Source organism: Gadus macrocephalus, chromosome 10, assembly GCF_031168955.1.
Source record: "Gadus macrocephalus chromosome 10, ASM3116895v1".
NCBI classification, from domain to species: Eukaryota; Metazoa; Chordata; class Actinopteri; order Gadiformes; family Gadidae; genus Gadus; species Gadus macrocephalus.
Genome location: NC_082391.1, coordinates 2780780 through 2794038, shown reverse-complemented (window position 1 = coordinate 2794038; position 13259 = coordinate 2780780). Strand labels below are relative to the sequence as shown.

The window sequence follows — 13259 nt, the reverse complement described above, 5'->3', positions numbered from 1 at the left end:
TTTTACCAAAACCAATCTTGAAAAAAAGTATAACTTTTCATTTTCTGGTTTATTGAGGTTCGGTATGTCTTCCTTCACAGTATTGTTACTGTAAGAGTATTCCCATGCTTGGACTAAAGAAAACAAACGTCCATCCCACAATGTAAAGATAATGACATTCTGTAAATTGCATTACATTTCACAGAGACCTTGCTAGGCATGGATGGGGTTTGATTCAATGGTCTTCTGTTCACGATACTGACCCCCTTGGCCATCATGCCTCATGAATTTGAATGTGTACTCTACACGAAATTATGTTCTTAATTATTGAAGTTCTGAGTGTCTTCAATCACAGTATTGCTACTGTCATGGTTTTTCCTTGCCGGAGTTGATGGCATCAAATGTCCATTCCCCTATGTAACTGTATGGATATTCTGTAAATCCCATAACATTTCATTGAGATCTTGATAAGGCGTGAATGGGGATTGAACCCATGATCTTCGGTTTACGGGACGACGCCTTACCACTTGGCCACCACGCCTCATGTTTTAGAATATGTGCTCTTTAAATAATGTTTAACTTTTCTTATTCCATGAGGTACTAGGTGTCTTCATTCACAGTATTGCTACTGTAATTGTTTTCCTTAGCTGACTGTGATGACATCAAATGTCCATTCCCCAATGTAAACTATATGGATATTCTGTTAATCCCATGACATTTCATCAAGACCTTGCTAGGTGTGAGTGGGGTTTGAAACCATGATCTTCAGTTTACGAGACCGACGCCTTACCACTTGGCCACCACGCCTCAGAATTTACCCAAACCAATCTTGAAAAAAAGTTTAACTTTTCATTTTCTGGTTTATTGAGGTTCGGTATGTCTTCCTTCACAGTATTGTTACTGTCAGAGTATTCCCATGCTTGGACTAAAGAAAACAAACGTCCATCCCACAATGTAAAGATATTGACATTCTGTCAATTGCATTACATTTTACAGAGACCTTGCTAGGCAAGGTTTTTCCTTGCCGGAGTTGATGGCATCAAATGTCCATTCCCCTATGTAACTATATGAATATTCTGTAAATCCCTTGACATTTCATCGAGACCTTGCTAGGCGTGAATGGGGTGTGAACCCATGATCTTCGGTTTACGAGACCGACGCCTTACCACTTGGCCACCACGCCTCAGATTTTACCCAAACCAATCTTGAAAAAAAGTTTAACTTTTCATTTTCTGGTTTATTGAGGTTCGGTATGTCTTCCTTCACAGTATTGTTACTGTCAGAGTATTCCCATGCTTGGACTAAAGAAAACAAACGTCCATCCCACAATGTAAAGATATTGACATTCTGTCAATTGCATTACATTTCACAGAGACCTTGCTAGGCAAGGTTTTTCCTTGCCGGAGTTCATGCCATCAAATGTCCATTCCCCTATGTAACTATATGGATATTCTGTAAATCCCTTGACATTTCATCGAGACCTTGCTAGGCGTGAATGGGGTTTGGACCCATGATCTTCGGTTTACGAGACCGACACCTTACCACTTGGCCACCACGCCTCAGACTTTACCCAAACCAATCTTGAAAAAAAGTTTAACTTTTCATTTTCTGGTTTATTGAGGTTCGGTATGTCTTCCTTCACAGTATTGTTACTGTCAGAGTATTCCCATGCTTGGACTAAAGAAAACAAACGTCCATCCCACAATGTAAAGATATTGACATTCTGTCAATTGCATTACATTTCACAGAGACCTTGCTAGGCATGGATGGGGTTTGATTCAATGGTCTTCTGTTCACGATACTGACCCCCTTGGCCATCATGCCTCATGAATTTGAATGTGTGCTCTTCACAAAATTATGTTCTTAATTATTGAAGTTCTGAGAGTCTTCAATCACAGTATTGCTACTGTCATGGTTTTTCCTTGTCGGAGTTGATGGCATCAAATCCCCATTCCCCTATGTAACTATATGGATATTCTGTATATCCCATAACATTTCATCGAGATCTTGCTAGGCGTGAATGTGGTTTGAACCCATGATCTTCGGTTTTTAGACCGACGCCTTACCACTTGGCCACCACGCCTCAGAAATGACCCAAACCAATCTTGAAAAAAAGTTTAACTTTTCATTTTCTGGTTTATTGAGGTTCGGTATGTCTTCCTTCACAGTATTGTTACTGTAAGTGTATTCCCATGCTTGGTCTAAAGAAAACAAACGTCCATCCCACAATGTAAAGATAATGACATTCTGTAAATTACATTGCCTTTCACAGAGACCTTGCTAGGCAAGGTTTTTCCTCGCCGGAGTTCATGCCATCAAATGTCCATTCCCCTATGTAACTAATTGGATATTCTGTAAATCCCTTGACATTTCATCGAGACCTTGCTAGGCGTGAATGTGGTTTGAACCCATGATCTTCGGTTTACGAGACCGACGCCTTACCACATGGCCACCACGCCTCAGATAATACCCAAACCAATCTTGAAAAAAAGTTTAACTTTTCATTTTCTGGTTTATTGAGGTTCGGTATGTCTTCCATCACAGTATTGTTACTGTAAGAGAATTCCAATGCTTGGACTAAAGAAAACAAACGTCCATCCCACAATATAAAGATTATGACATTCTGTCAATTACATTCCATTTCACAGAGACCTTGCTAGGCAATGTTTTTCCTTGCCGGAGTTCATGCCATCAAATGTCCATTCCCCTATGTAACTATAATGACATTCTGTAAATCCATTGACATTTCATCGAGACCTTGCTAGGCGTGAATGGGGTTTGAACCCATGATTTTCGGTTTACGAGACCGACGCCTTACCACTTGGCCACCACGCCTCCGATTTTGCCCAAACCAATCTTGAAAAAAAGTTTAACTTTTCATTTTCTGGTTTATTGAGGTTCGGTGTGTCTTCCTTCACAGTATTGTTACTGTAAGAGTATTCCCATGCTTGGACTAAAGAAAACAAACGTCCAACCCACAATGTCAAGATTATGACATTCTGTAAATTAAATTGCATTTCACAGAGACCTTGCTAGGCAAGGTTTTTCCTTGCCGGAGTTCATGCCATCAAATGTCCATTCCCCTATGTAACTATATGGATATTCTGTAAAGCCCTTGACTTTTCATCGAGACCTTGCTAGGCGTGAATGGGGTTTGAACCCATGATCTTCGGTTTACGAGACCGACACCTTACCACTTGGCCACCACGCCTCAGATTTTTCCCAAACCAATCTTGAAAAAAAGTTTAACTTTTCATTTTCTGGTTTATTGAGGTTCGGTATGTCTTCCTTCACAGTATTGTTACTGTAAGAGTATTCCCATGCTTGGACTAAAGAAAACAAACGTCCATCCCACAATGTAAAGATTATGACATTCTGTAAATTACATTGCACAGAGACCTTGCTAGGCAAGGTTTTTCCTTGCCGGAGTTCATGCCATCAAATGTCCATTCCCCTATGTAACTATAAGGATATACTTTACATCCCTTGACATTTCATCGAGACCTTGCTAGGCGTGAATGGGGTTTGAACCCATGATCTTCGATTTACGAGACCGACGCCTTACCACTTGGGCACCACGCCTCAGAATTTACCCAAACCAATCTTGAAAAAAAGTTTAACTTTTCATTTTCTGGTTTATTGAGGTTCGGTATGTCTTCCATCACAGTATTGTTACTGTAAGAGAATTCCAATGCTTGGACTAAAGAAAACAAACGTCCATCCCACAATATAAAGATTATGACATTCTGTCAATTACATTCCATTTCACAGAGACCTTGCTAGGCAATGTTTTTCCTTGCCGGAGTTCATGCCATCAAATGTCCATTCCCCTATGTAACTATAATGACATTCTGTAAATCCATTGACATTTCATCGAGACCTTGCTAGGCGTGAATGGGGTTTGAACCCATGATTTTCGGTTTACGAGACCGACGCCTTACCACTTGGCCACCACGCCTCCGATTTTGCCCAAACCAATCTTGAAAAAAAGTTTAACTTTTCATTTTCTGGTTTATTGAGGTTCGGTGTGTCTTCCTTCACAGTATTGTTACTGTAAGAGTATTCCCATGCTTGGACTAAAGAAAACAAACGTCCAACCCACAATGTCAAGATTATGACATTCTGTAAATTAAATTGCATTTCACAGAGACCTTGCTAGGCAAGGTTTTTCCTTGCCGGAGTTCATGCCATCAAATGTCCATTCCCCTATGTAACTATATGGATATTCTGTAAAGCCCTTGACTTTTCATCGAGACCTTGCTAGGCGTGAATGGGGTTTGAACCCATGATCTTCGGTTTACGAGACCGACACCTTACCACTTGGCCACCACGCCTCAGATTTTTCCCAAACCAATCTTGAAAAAAAGTTTAACTTTTCATTTTCTGGTTTATTGAGGTTCGGTATGTCTTCCTTCACAGTATTGTTACTGTAAGAGTATTCCCATGCTTGGACTAAAGAAAACAAACGTCCATCCCACAATGTAAAGATTATGACATTCTGTAAATTACATTGCACAGAGACCTTGCTAGGCAAGGTTTTTCCTTGCCGGAGTTCATGCCATCAAATGTCCATTCCCCTATGTAACTATAAGGATATACTTTACATCCCTTGACATTTCATCGAGACCTTGCTAGGCGTGAATGGGGTTTGAACCCATGATCTTCGATTTACGAGACCGACGCCTTACCACTTGGGCACCACGCCTCAGATTTTACCCAAACCAATCTTGAAAAAAAGTTTAACTTTTCATTTTCTGGTTTATTGAGGTTCGGTATGTCTTCCTTCACAGTATTGTTACTGTAAGAGTATTCCCATGCTTGGACTAAAGAAAACAAACGTCCATCCCACAATGTAAAGATTATGACATTCTGTAAATTACATTGCACAGAGACCTTGCTAGGCAAGTTTTTTCCTTGCCGGAGTTCATGCCATCAAATGTCCATTCCCCTATGTAACTATATGGATATTCTGTAAATCCCTTGACATTTCATCGAGAACTTGCTAGGCGTGAATGGGGTATGAACCCATGATCGTCGGTTTACGAGACCGACGCCTTACCACTTGGCCACCACGCCTCCGATTTTAAACAAACCAATCTTGAAAAAAAGTTTAACTTTTCATTTTCTGGTTTATTGAGGTTCGGTGTGTCTTCCTTCACAGTATTGTTACTGTAAGAGTATTCCCATGCTTGGACTAAAGAAAATAAACGTCCATCCCACAATGTAAAGATTATGACATTCTGTAAATTACATTCCATTTCACAGAGACCTTGCTAGGCAAGGTTTTTCCTTGCCGGAGTTCATGCCATCAAATGTCCATTCCCCTATGTAACTATAGGGATATTCTGTACATCCCTTGACATTTCATCGAGACCTTGCTAGGCGTGAATGGGGTTTGAACCCATGATCTTCGGTTTACGAGACCGACGCCTTACCACTTGGCCGCCACGCCTCAGAAATTACCCAAACCAATCTTGAAAAAAAGTTTAACTTTTCATTTTCTGGTTTATTGAGGTTCGGTATGTCTTCCTTCACAGTATTGTTACTGTAAGAGTATTCCCAAGCTTGGACTAAAGAAAACAAACGTCCATCCCACAATGTAAAGATATTGACATTCTGTCAATTGCATTACATTTCACAGAGACCTTGCTAGGCATGGATGGGGTTTGATTCAATGGTCTTCTGTTCACGATACTGACCCCCCTGGCCATCATGCTTCATGAATTTGAATGTGTGCTCTTCACGAAATTATGTTAATAATTATTGAAGTACTGAGTGTCTTCAATCACAGTATTGCTACTGTCATGGTTTTTCCTTGCCGGAGTTTATGGCATCAAATGTCCATTCCCCTATGTAACTATATGGATATTCTGTATATCCCATTACATTTCATCGAGATCTTGCTAGGCGTGAATGTGGTTTGAACCCATGATCTTCGGTTTTTAGACCGACGCCTTACCACTTGGCCACCACGCCTCAGAAATGACCCAAACCAATCTTGAAAAAAAGTTTAACTTTTCATTTTCTGGTTTATTGAGGTTCGGTATGTCTTCCTTCACAGTATTGTTACTGTAAGTGTATTCCCATGCTTGGTCTAAAGAAAACAAACGTCCATCCCACAATGTAAAGATAATGACATTCTGTAAATTACATTGCCTTTCACAGAGACCTTGCTAGGCAAGGTTTTTCCTCGCCGGAGTTCATGCCATCAAATGTCCATTCCCCTATGTAACTAATTGGATATTCTGTAAATCCCTTGACTTTTCATCGAGACCTTGCTAGGCGTGAATGGGGTTTGAACCCATGATCTTCGGTTTACGAGACCGACGCCTTACCACTTGGCCACCACTCCTCCGATTTTTCCCAAACCAATCTTGAAAAAAAGTTTAACTTTTCATTTTCTGGTTTATTGAGGTTCGGTATGTCTTCATTCACAGTATTGTTACTGTAAGAGTATTCCCATGCTTGGACTAAAGAAAACAAACGTCCATCCCACAATGTAAAGATTATGACATCCTGTAAATTACATTCCATTTCACAGAGACCTTGCTAGGCAAGGTTTTTCCTTGCCGGAGTTCATGCCATCAAATGTCCATTCCCCTATGTAACTATAAGGATATACTGTACATCCCTTGACATTTCATCGAGACCTTGTTAGGCGTGAATGGGGTTTGAACCCATGATCTTCGGTTTACGAGAACGACACCTTACCACTTGGCCACCACGCCTCAGCTTTTTCCCAAACCAATCTTGAAAAAAAGTTTAACTTTTCATTTTCTGGTTTATTGAGGTTCGGTATGTCTTCATTCACAGTATTGTTACTGTAAGAGTATTCCCATGCTTGGACTAAAGAAAACAAACGTCCATCCCACAATGTAAAGATTATGACATTCTGTAAATTACATTCCATTTCACAGAGACCTTGCTAGGCAAGGTTTTTCCTTGCCGGAGTTCATGCCATAAAATGTCCATTCCCCTATGTAACTATAAGGATATACTGTACATCCCTTGACATTTCATCGAGACCTTGCTAGGCGTGAATGGGGTTTGAACCCATGATCTTCGATTTACGAGACCGACGCCTTACCACTTGGCCACCACGCCTCAGATTTTACCCAAACCAATCTTGAAAAAAAGTTTAACTTTTCATATTCTGGTTTATTGAGGTTCGGTATGTCTTCCTTCACAGTATTGTTACTGTAAGAGTATTCCCATGCTTGGACTAAAGAAAACAAACGTCCATCCCACAATGTAAAGATTATGACATTCTGTAAATTACATTGCACAGAGACCTTGCTAGGCAAGGTTTTTCCTTGCCGGAGTTCATGCCATCAAATGTCCATTCCCCTATGTAACTATATGGATATTCTGTAAATCCCTTGACATTTCATCGAGAACTTGCTAGGCGTGAATGGGGTTTGAACCCATGATCTTCGGTTTACGAGACCGACGCCTTACCACTTGGCCACCACGCCTCCGATTTTAAACAAACCAATCTTGAAAAAAAGTTTAACTTTTCATTTTCTGGTTTATTGAGGTTCGGTGTGTCTTCCTTCACAGTATTGTTACTGTAAGAGTATTCCCATGCTTGGACTAAAGAAAACAAACGTCCATCCCACAATGTAAAGATTATGACATTCTGTAAATTACATTCCATTTCACAGAGACCTTGCTAGGCAAGGTTTTTCCTTGCCGGAGTTCATGCCATCAAATGTCCATTCCCCTATGTAACTATAGGGATATTCTGTACATCCCTTGACATTTCATCGAGACCTTGCTAGGCGTGAATGGGGTTTGAACCCATGATCTTCCGTTTACGAGACCGACGCCTTACCACTTGGCCACCACGCCTCAGATTTTACCCAAACCAATCTTGAAAAAAAGTTTAACTTTTCATTTTCTGGTTTATTGAGGTTCGGTATGTCTTCCTTCACAGTATTGTTACTGTAAGAGTATTCCCATGCTTGGACTAAAGAAAACAAACGTCCAACCCACAATGTCAAGATTATGACATTCTGTAAATTACATTGCATTTCACAGAGACCTTGCTAGGCAAGGTTTTTCCTTGCCGGAGTTCATGCCATCAAATGTCCATTCCCCTATGTAACTATATGGATATTCTGTAAATCCCTTGACTTTTCATCGAGACCTTGCTAGGCGTGAATGGGGTTTGAACCCATGATCTTCGGTTTACGAGACCGACGCCTTACCACTTGGCCACCACGCCTCAGATTTTTCCCAAACCAATCTTGAAAAAAAGTTTAACTTTTCATTTTCTGGTTTATTGAGGTTCGGTATGTCTTCATTCACAGTATTGTTACTGTAAGAGTATTCCCATGCTTGGACTAAAGAAAACAAACGTCCATCCCACAATGTAAAGATTATGACATTCTGTAAATTACATTCCATTTCACAGAGACCTTGCTAGGCAAGGTTTTTCCTTGCCGGAGTTCATGCCATCAAATGTCCATTCCCCTATGTAACTATAGGGATATTCTGTACATCCCTTGACATTTCATCGAGACCTTGCTAGGCGTGAATGGGGTTTGAACCCATGATCTTCGGTTTACGAGACCGACGCCTTACCACTTGGCCACCACGCCTCAGATTTTTCCCAAACCAATCTTGAAAAAAAGTTTAACTTTTCATTTTCTGGTTTATTGAGGTTCGGTATGTCTTCATTCACAGTATTGTTACTGTAAGAGTATTCCCATGCTTGGACTAAAGAAAACAAACGTCCATCCCACAATGTAAAGATTTTGACATCCTGTAAATTACATTCCATTTCACAGAGACCTTGCTAGGCAAGGTTTTTCCTTGCCGGAGTTCATGCCATCAAATGTCCATTCCCCTATGTAACTATAAGGATATACTGTACATCCCTTGACATTTCATCGAGACCTTGTTAGGCGTGAATGGGGTTTGAACCCATGATCTTCGGTTTACGAGAACGACACCTTACCACTTGGCCACCACGCCTCAGCTTTTTCCCAAACCAATCTTGAAAAAAAGTTTAACTTTTCATTTTCTGGTTTATTGAGGTTCGGTATGTCTTCATTCACAGTATTGTTACTGTAAGAGTATTCCCATGCTTGGACTAAAGAAAACAAACGTCCATCCCACAATGTAAAGATTATGACATTCTGTAAATTACATTCCATTTCACAGAGACCTTGCTAGGCAAGGTTTTTCCTTGCCGGAGTTCATGCCATAAAATGTCCATTCCCCTATGTAACTATAAGGATATACTGTACATCCCTTGACATTTCATCGAGACCTTGCTAGGCGTGAATGGGGTTTGAACCCATGATCTTCGATTTACGAGACCGACGCCTTACCACTTGGCCACCACGCCTCAGATTTTACCCAAACCAATCTTGAAAAAAAGTTTAACTTTTCATTTTCTGGTTTATTGAGGTTCGGTATGTCTTCCTTCACAGTATTGTTACTGTAAGAGTATTCCCATGCTTGGACTAAAGAAAACAAACGTCCATCCCACAATGTAAAGATTATGACATTCTGTAAATTACATTGCACAGAGACCTTGCTAGGCAAGGTTTTTCCTTGCCGGAGTTCATGCCATCAAATGTCCATTCCCCTATGTAACTATATGGATATTCTGTAAATCCCTTGACATTTCATCGAGAACTTGCTAGGCGTGAATGGGGTTTGAACCCATGATCTTCGGTTTACGAGACCGACGCCTTACCACTTGGCCACCACGCCTCCGATTTTAAACAAACCAATCTTGAAAAAAAGTTTAACTTTTCATTTTCTGGTTTATTGAGGTTCGGTGTGTCTTCCTTCACAGTATTGTTACTGTAAGAGTATTCCCATGCTTGGACTAAAGAAAACAAACGTCCATCCCACAATGTAAAGATTATGACATTCTGTAAATTACATTCCATTTCACAGAGACCTTGCTAGGCAAGGTTTTTCCTTGCCGGAGTTCATGCTATCAAATGTCCATTCCCCTATGTAACTATAAGGATATACTGTACATCCCTTGACATTTCATCGAGACCTTGTTAGGCGTGAATGGGGTTTGAACCCATGATCTTCGGTTTACGAGACCGACGCCTTACCACTTGGCCACCACGCCTCAGATTTTACCCAAACCAATCTTGAAAAAAAGTTTAACTTTTCATTTTCTGGTTTATTGAGGTTCGGTATGTCTTCCTTCACAGTATTGTTACTGTAAGAGTATTCCCATGCTTGGACTAAAGAAAACAAACGTCCATCCCACAATGTAAAGATTATGACATTCTGTAAATTACATTCCATTTCACAGAGACCTTGCTAGGCAAGGTTTTTCCTTGCCGGAGTTCATGCCATCAAATGTCCATTCCCCTATGTAACTATAGGGATATTCTGTACATCCCTTGACATTTCATCGAGACCTTGCTAGGCGTGAATGGGGTTTGAACCCATGATCTTCGGTTTACGAGACCGACGCCTTACCACTTGGCCACCACGCCTCAGATTTTACCCAAACCAATCTTGAAAAAAAGTTTAACTTTTCATTTTCTGGTTTATTGAGGTTCGGTATGTCTTCCTTCACAGTATTGTTACTGTAAGAGTATTCCCATGCTTGGACTAAAGAAAACAAACGTCCAACCCACAATGTCAAGATTATGACATTCTGTAAATTACATTGCATTTCACAGAGACCTTGCTAGGCAAGGTTTTTCCTTGCCGGAGTTCATGCCATCAAATGTCCATTCCCCTATGTAACTATATGGATATTCTGTAAATCCCTTGACTTTTCATCGAGACCTTGCTAGGCGTGAATGGGGTTTGAACCCATGATCTTCGGTTTACGAGACCGACGCCTTACCACTTGGCCACCACGCCTCAGATTTTTCCCAAACCAATCTTGAAAAAAAGTTTAACTTTTCATTTTCTGGTTTATTGAGGTTCGGTATGTCTTCATTCACAGTATTGTTACTGTAAGAGTATTCCCATGCTTGGACTAAAGAAAACAAACGTCCATCCCACAATGTAAAGATTATGACATTCTGTAAATTACATTCCATTTCACAGAGACCTTGCTAGGCAAGGTTTTTCCTTGCCGGAGTTCATGCCATCAAATGTCCATTCCCCTATGTAACTATATGGATATTCTGTAAATCCCTTGACATTTCAACGAGACCTTGCTAGGCGTGAATGTGGATTGAACCCATGATGTTCGATTTACGAGACCGACGCCTTACCACTTGGCCACCACGCCTCAGATTTTTCCCAAACCAATCTTGAAAAAAAGTTTAACTTTTCATTTTCTGGTATATTGAGGTTCGGTATGTCTTCATTCACAGTATTGTTACTGTAAGAGTATTCCCATGCTTGGACTAAAGAAAACAAACGTCCATCCCACAATGTAAAGATTATGACATCCTGTAAATTACATTCCATTTCACAGAGACCTTGCTAGGCAAGGTTTTTCCTTGCCGGAGTTCATGCCATCAAATGTCCATTCCCCTATGTAACTATAAGGATATACTGTACATCCCTTGACATTTCATCGAGACCTTGTTAGGCGTGAATGGGGTTTGAACCCATGATCTTCGGTTTACGAGAACGACACCTTACCACTTGGCCACCACGCCTCAGCTTTTTCCCAAACCAATCTTGAAAAAAAGTTTAACTTTTCATTTTCTGGTTTATTGAGGTTCGGTATGTCTTCATTCACAGTATTGTTACTGTAAGAGTATTCCCATGCTTGGACTAAAGAAAACAAACGTCCATCCCACAATGTAAAGATTATGACATTCTGTAAATTACATTCCATTTCACAGAGACCTTGCTAGGCAAGGTTTTTCCTTGCCGGAGTTCATGCCATAAAATGTCCATTCCCCTATGTAACTATAAGGATATACTGTACATCCCTTGACATTTCATCGAGACCTTGCTAGGCGTGAATGGGGTTTGAACCCATGATCTTCGATTTACGAGACCGACGCCTTACCACTTGGCCACCACGCCTCAGATTTTACCCAAACCAATCTTGAAAAAAAGTTTAACTTTTCATTTTCTGGTTTATTGAGGTTCGGTATGTCTTCCTTCACAGTATTGTTACTGTAAGAGTATTCCCATGCTTGGACTAAAGAAAACAAACGTCCATCCCACAATGTAAAGATTATGACATTCTGTAAATTACATTGCACAGAGACCTTGCTAGGCAAGGTTTTTCCTTGCCGGAGTTCATGCCATCAAATGTCCATTCCCCTATGTAACTATATGGATATTCTGTAAATCCCTTGACATTTCATCGAGAACTTGCTGGGCGTGAATGGGGTTTGAACCCATGATCTTCGGTTTACGAGACCGACGCCTTACCACTTGGCCACCACGCCTCCGATTTTAAACAAACCAATCTTGAAAAAAAGTTTAACTTTTCATTTTCTGGTTTATTGAGGTTCGGTGTGTCTTCCTTCACAGTATTGTTACTGTAAGAGTATTCCCATGCTTGGACTAAAGAAAACAAACGTCCATCCCACAATGTAAAGATTATGACATTCTGTAAATTACATTCCATTTCACAGAGACCTTGCTAGGCAAGGTTTTTCCTTGCCGGAGTTCATGCCATCAAATGTCCATTCCCCTATGTAACTATAGGGATATTCTGTACATCCCTTGACATTTCATCGAGACCTTGCTAGGCGTGAATGGGGTTTGAACCCATGATCTTCGGTTTACGAGACCGACGCCTTACCACTTGGCCACCACGCCTCAGATTTTACCCAAACCAATCTTGAAAAAAAGTTTAACTTTTCATTTTCTGGTTTATTGAGGTTCGGTATGTCTTCCTTCACAGTATTGTTACTGTAAGAGTATTCCCATGCTTGGACTAAAGAAAACAAACGTCCAACCCACAATGTCAAGATTATGACATTCTGTAAATTACATTGCATTTCACAGAGACCTTGCTAGGCAAGGTTTTTCCTTGCCGGAGTTCATGCCATCAAATGTCCATTCCCCTATGTAACTATATGGATATTCTGTAAATCCCTTGACTTTTCATCGAGACCTTGCTAGGCGTGAATGGGGTTTGAACCCATGATCTTCGGTTTACGAGACCGACGCCTTACCACTTGGCCACCACGCCTCAGATTTTTCCCAAACCAATCTTGAAAAAAAGTTTAACTTTTCATTTTCTGGTTTATTGAGGTTCGGTATGTCTTCATTCACAGTATTGTTACTGTAAGAGTATTCCCATGCTTGGACTAAAGAAAACAAACGTCCATCCCACAATGTAAAGATTATGACATTCTGTAAATTAC

General features: G+C 40.5%; 24 non-coding genes across 24 annotated transcripts; all 24 read right to left on the bottom strand.

Annotated features, from left to right (window-relative positions):
- Nucleotides 1–1090: 1090 nt before the first annotated feature.
- Nucleotides 1091–1162, bottom strand: trnat-cgu (transfer RNA threonine (anticodon CGU)). The gene has a single exon. It is a non-coding gene; the product is annotated as a tRNA-Thr (tRNA).
- Nucleotides 1163–1466: 304 nt separating this feature from the next.
- Nucleotides 1467–1538, bottom strand: trnat-cgu (transfer RNA threonine (anticodon CGU)). The gene has a single exon. It is a non-coding gene; the product is annotated as a tRNA-Thr (tRNA).
- A 1204-nt stretch (nt 1539–2742) lies between these two features.
- Nucleotides 2743–2814, bottom strand: trnat-cgu (transfer RNA threonine (anticodon CGU)). Its single transcript has one exon. It is a non-coding gene; the product is annotated as a tRNA-Thr (tRNA).
- A 304-nt stretch (nt 2815–3118) lies between these two features.
- Nucleotides 3119–3190, bottom strand: trnat-cgu (transfer RNA threonine (anticodon CGU)). The gene has a single exon. It is a non-coding gene; the product is annotated as a tRNA-Thr (tRNA).
- Nucleotides 3191–3865: 675 nt separating this feature from the next.
- Nucleotides 3866–3937, bottom strand: trnat-cgu (transfer RNA threonine (anticodon CGU)). The gene has a single exon. It is a non-coding gene; the product is annotated as a tRNA-Thr (tRNA).
- Nucleotides 3938–4241: 304 nt separating this feature from the next.
- On the bottom strand, nt 4242–4313 carry trnat-cgu (transfer RNA threonine (anticodon CGU)). Its single transcript has one exon. It is a non-coding gene; the product is annotated as a tRNA-Thr (tRNA).
- A 670-nt stretch (nt 4314–4983) lies between these two features.
- trnat-cgu (transfer RNA threonine (anticodon CGU)) lies at nt 4984–5055 on the bottom strand. The gene has a single exon. It is a non-coding gene; the product is annotated as a tRNA-Thr (tRNA).
- A 304-nt stretch (nt 5056–5359) lies between these two features.
- Nucleotides 5360–5431, bottom strand: trnat-cgu (transfer RNA threonine (anticodon CGU)). The gene has a single exon. It is a non-coding gene; the product is annotated as a tRNA-Thr (tRNA).
- Nucleotides 5432–6259: 828 nt separating this feature from the next.
- Nucleotides 6260–6331, bottom strand: trnat-cgu (transfer RNA threonine (anticodon CGU)). The gene has a single exon. It is a non-coding gene; the product is annotated as a tRNA-Thr (tRNA).
- A 680-nt stretch (nt 6332–7011) lies between these two features.
- trnat-cgu (transfer RNA threonine (anticodon CGU)) lies at nt 7012–7083 on the bottom strand. Its single transcript has one exon. It is a non-coding gene; the product is annotated as a tRNA-Thr (tRNA).
- Nucleotides 7084–7382: 299 nt separating this feature from the next.
- On the bottom strand, nt 7383–7454 carry trnat-cgu (transfer RNA threonine (anticodon CGU)). Its single transcript has one exon. It is a non-coding gene; the product is annotated as a tRNA-Thr (tRNA).
- Nucleotides 7455–7758: 304 nt separating this feature from the next.
- trnat-cgu (transfer RNA threonine (anticodon CGU)) lies at nt 7759–7830 on the bottom strand. The gene has a single exon. It is a non-coding gene; the product is annotated as a tRNA-Thr (tRNA).
- A 304-nt stretch (nt 7831–8134) lies between these two features.
- On the bottom strand, nt 8135–8206 carry trnat-cgu (transfer RNA threonine (anticodon CGU)). Its single transcript has one exon. It is a non-coding gene; the product is annotated as a tRNA-Thr (tRNA).
- Nucleotides 8207–8510: 304 nt separating this feature from the next.
- trnat-cgu (transfer RNA threonine (anticodon CGU)) lies at nt 8511–8582 on the bottom strand. Its single transcript has one exon. It is a non-coding gene; the product is annotated as a tRNA-Thr (tRNA).
- A 680-nt stretch (nt 8583–9262) lies between these two features.
- trnat-cgu (transfer RNA threonine (anticodon CGU)) lies at nt 9263–9334 on the bottom strand. Its single transcript has one exon. It is a non-coding gene; the product is annotated as a tRNA-Thr (tRNA).
- Nucleotides 9335–9633: 299 nt separating this feature from the next.
- Nucleotides 9634–9705, bottom strand: trnat-cgu (transfer RNA threonine (anticodon CGU)). The gene has a single exon. It is a non-coding gene; the product is annotated as a tRNA-Thr (tRNA).
- Nucleotides 9706–10009: 304 nt separating this feature from the next.
- Nucleotides 10010–10081, bottom strand: trnat-cgu (transfer RNA threonine (anticodon CGU)). Its single transcript has one exon. It is a non-coding gene; the product is annotated as a tRNA-Thr (tRNA).
- A 304-nt stretch (nt 10082–10385) lies between these two features.
- Nucleotides 10386–10457, bottom strand: trnat-cgu (transfer RNA threonine (anticodon CGU)). Its single transcript has one exon. It is a non-coding gene; the product is annotated as a tRNA-Thr (tRNA).
- A 304-nt stretch (nt 10458–10761) lies between these two features.
- trnat-cgu (transfer RNA threonine (anticodon CGU)) lies at nt 10762–10833 on the bottom strand. The gene has a single exon. It is a non-coding gene; the product is annotated as a tRNA-Thr (tRNA).
- A 680-nt stretch (nt 10834–11513) lies between these two features.
- Nucleotides 11514–11585, bottom strand: trnat-cgu (transfer RNA threonine (anticodon CGU)). The gene has a single exon. It is a non-coding gene; the product is annotated as a tRNA-Thr (tRNA).
- A 304-nt stretch (nt 11586–11889) lies between these two features.
- On the bottom strand, nt 11890–11961 carry trnat-cgu (transfer RNA threonine (anticodon CGU)). Its single transcript has one exon. It is a non-coding gene; the product is annotated as a tRNA-Thr (tRNA).
- A 299-nt stretch (nt 11962–12260) lies between these two features.
- trnat-cgu (transfer RNA threonine (anticodon CGU)) lies at nt 12261–12332 on the bottom strand. The gene has a single exon. It is a non-coding gene; the product is annotated as a tRNA-Thr (tRNA).
- A 304-nt stretch (nt 12333–12636) lies between these two features.
- trnat-cgu (transfer RNA threonine (anticodon CGU)) lies at nt 12637–12708 on the bottom strand. Its single transcript has one exon. It is a non-coding gene; the product is annotated as a tRNA-Thr (tRNA).
- Nucleotides 12709–13012: 304 nt separating this feature from the next.
- Nucleotides 13013–13084, bottom strand: trnat-cgu (transfer RNA threonine (anticodon CGU)). The gene has a single exon. It is a non-coding gene; the product is annotated as a tRNA-Thr (tRNA).
- Nucleotides 13085–13259: the final 175 nt, after the last annotated feature.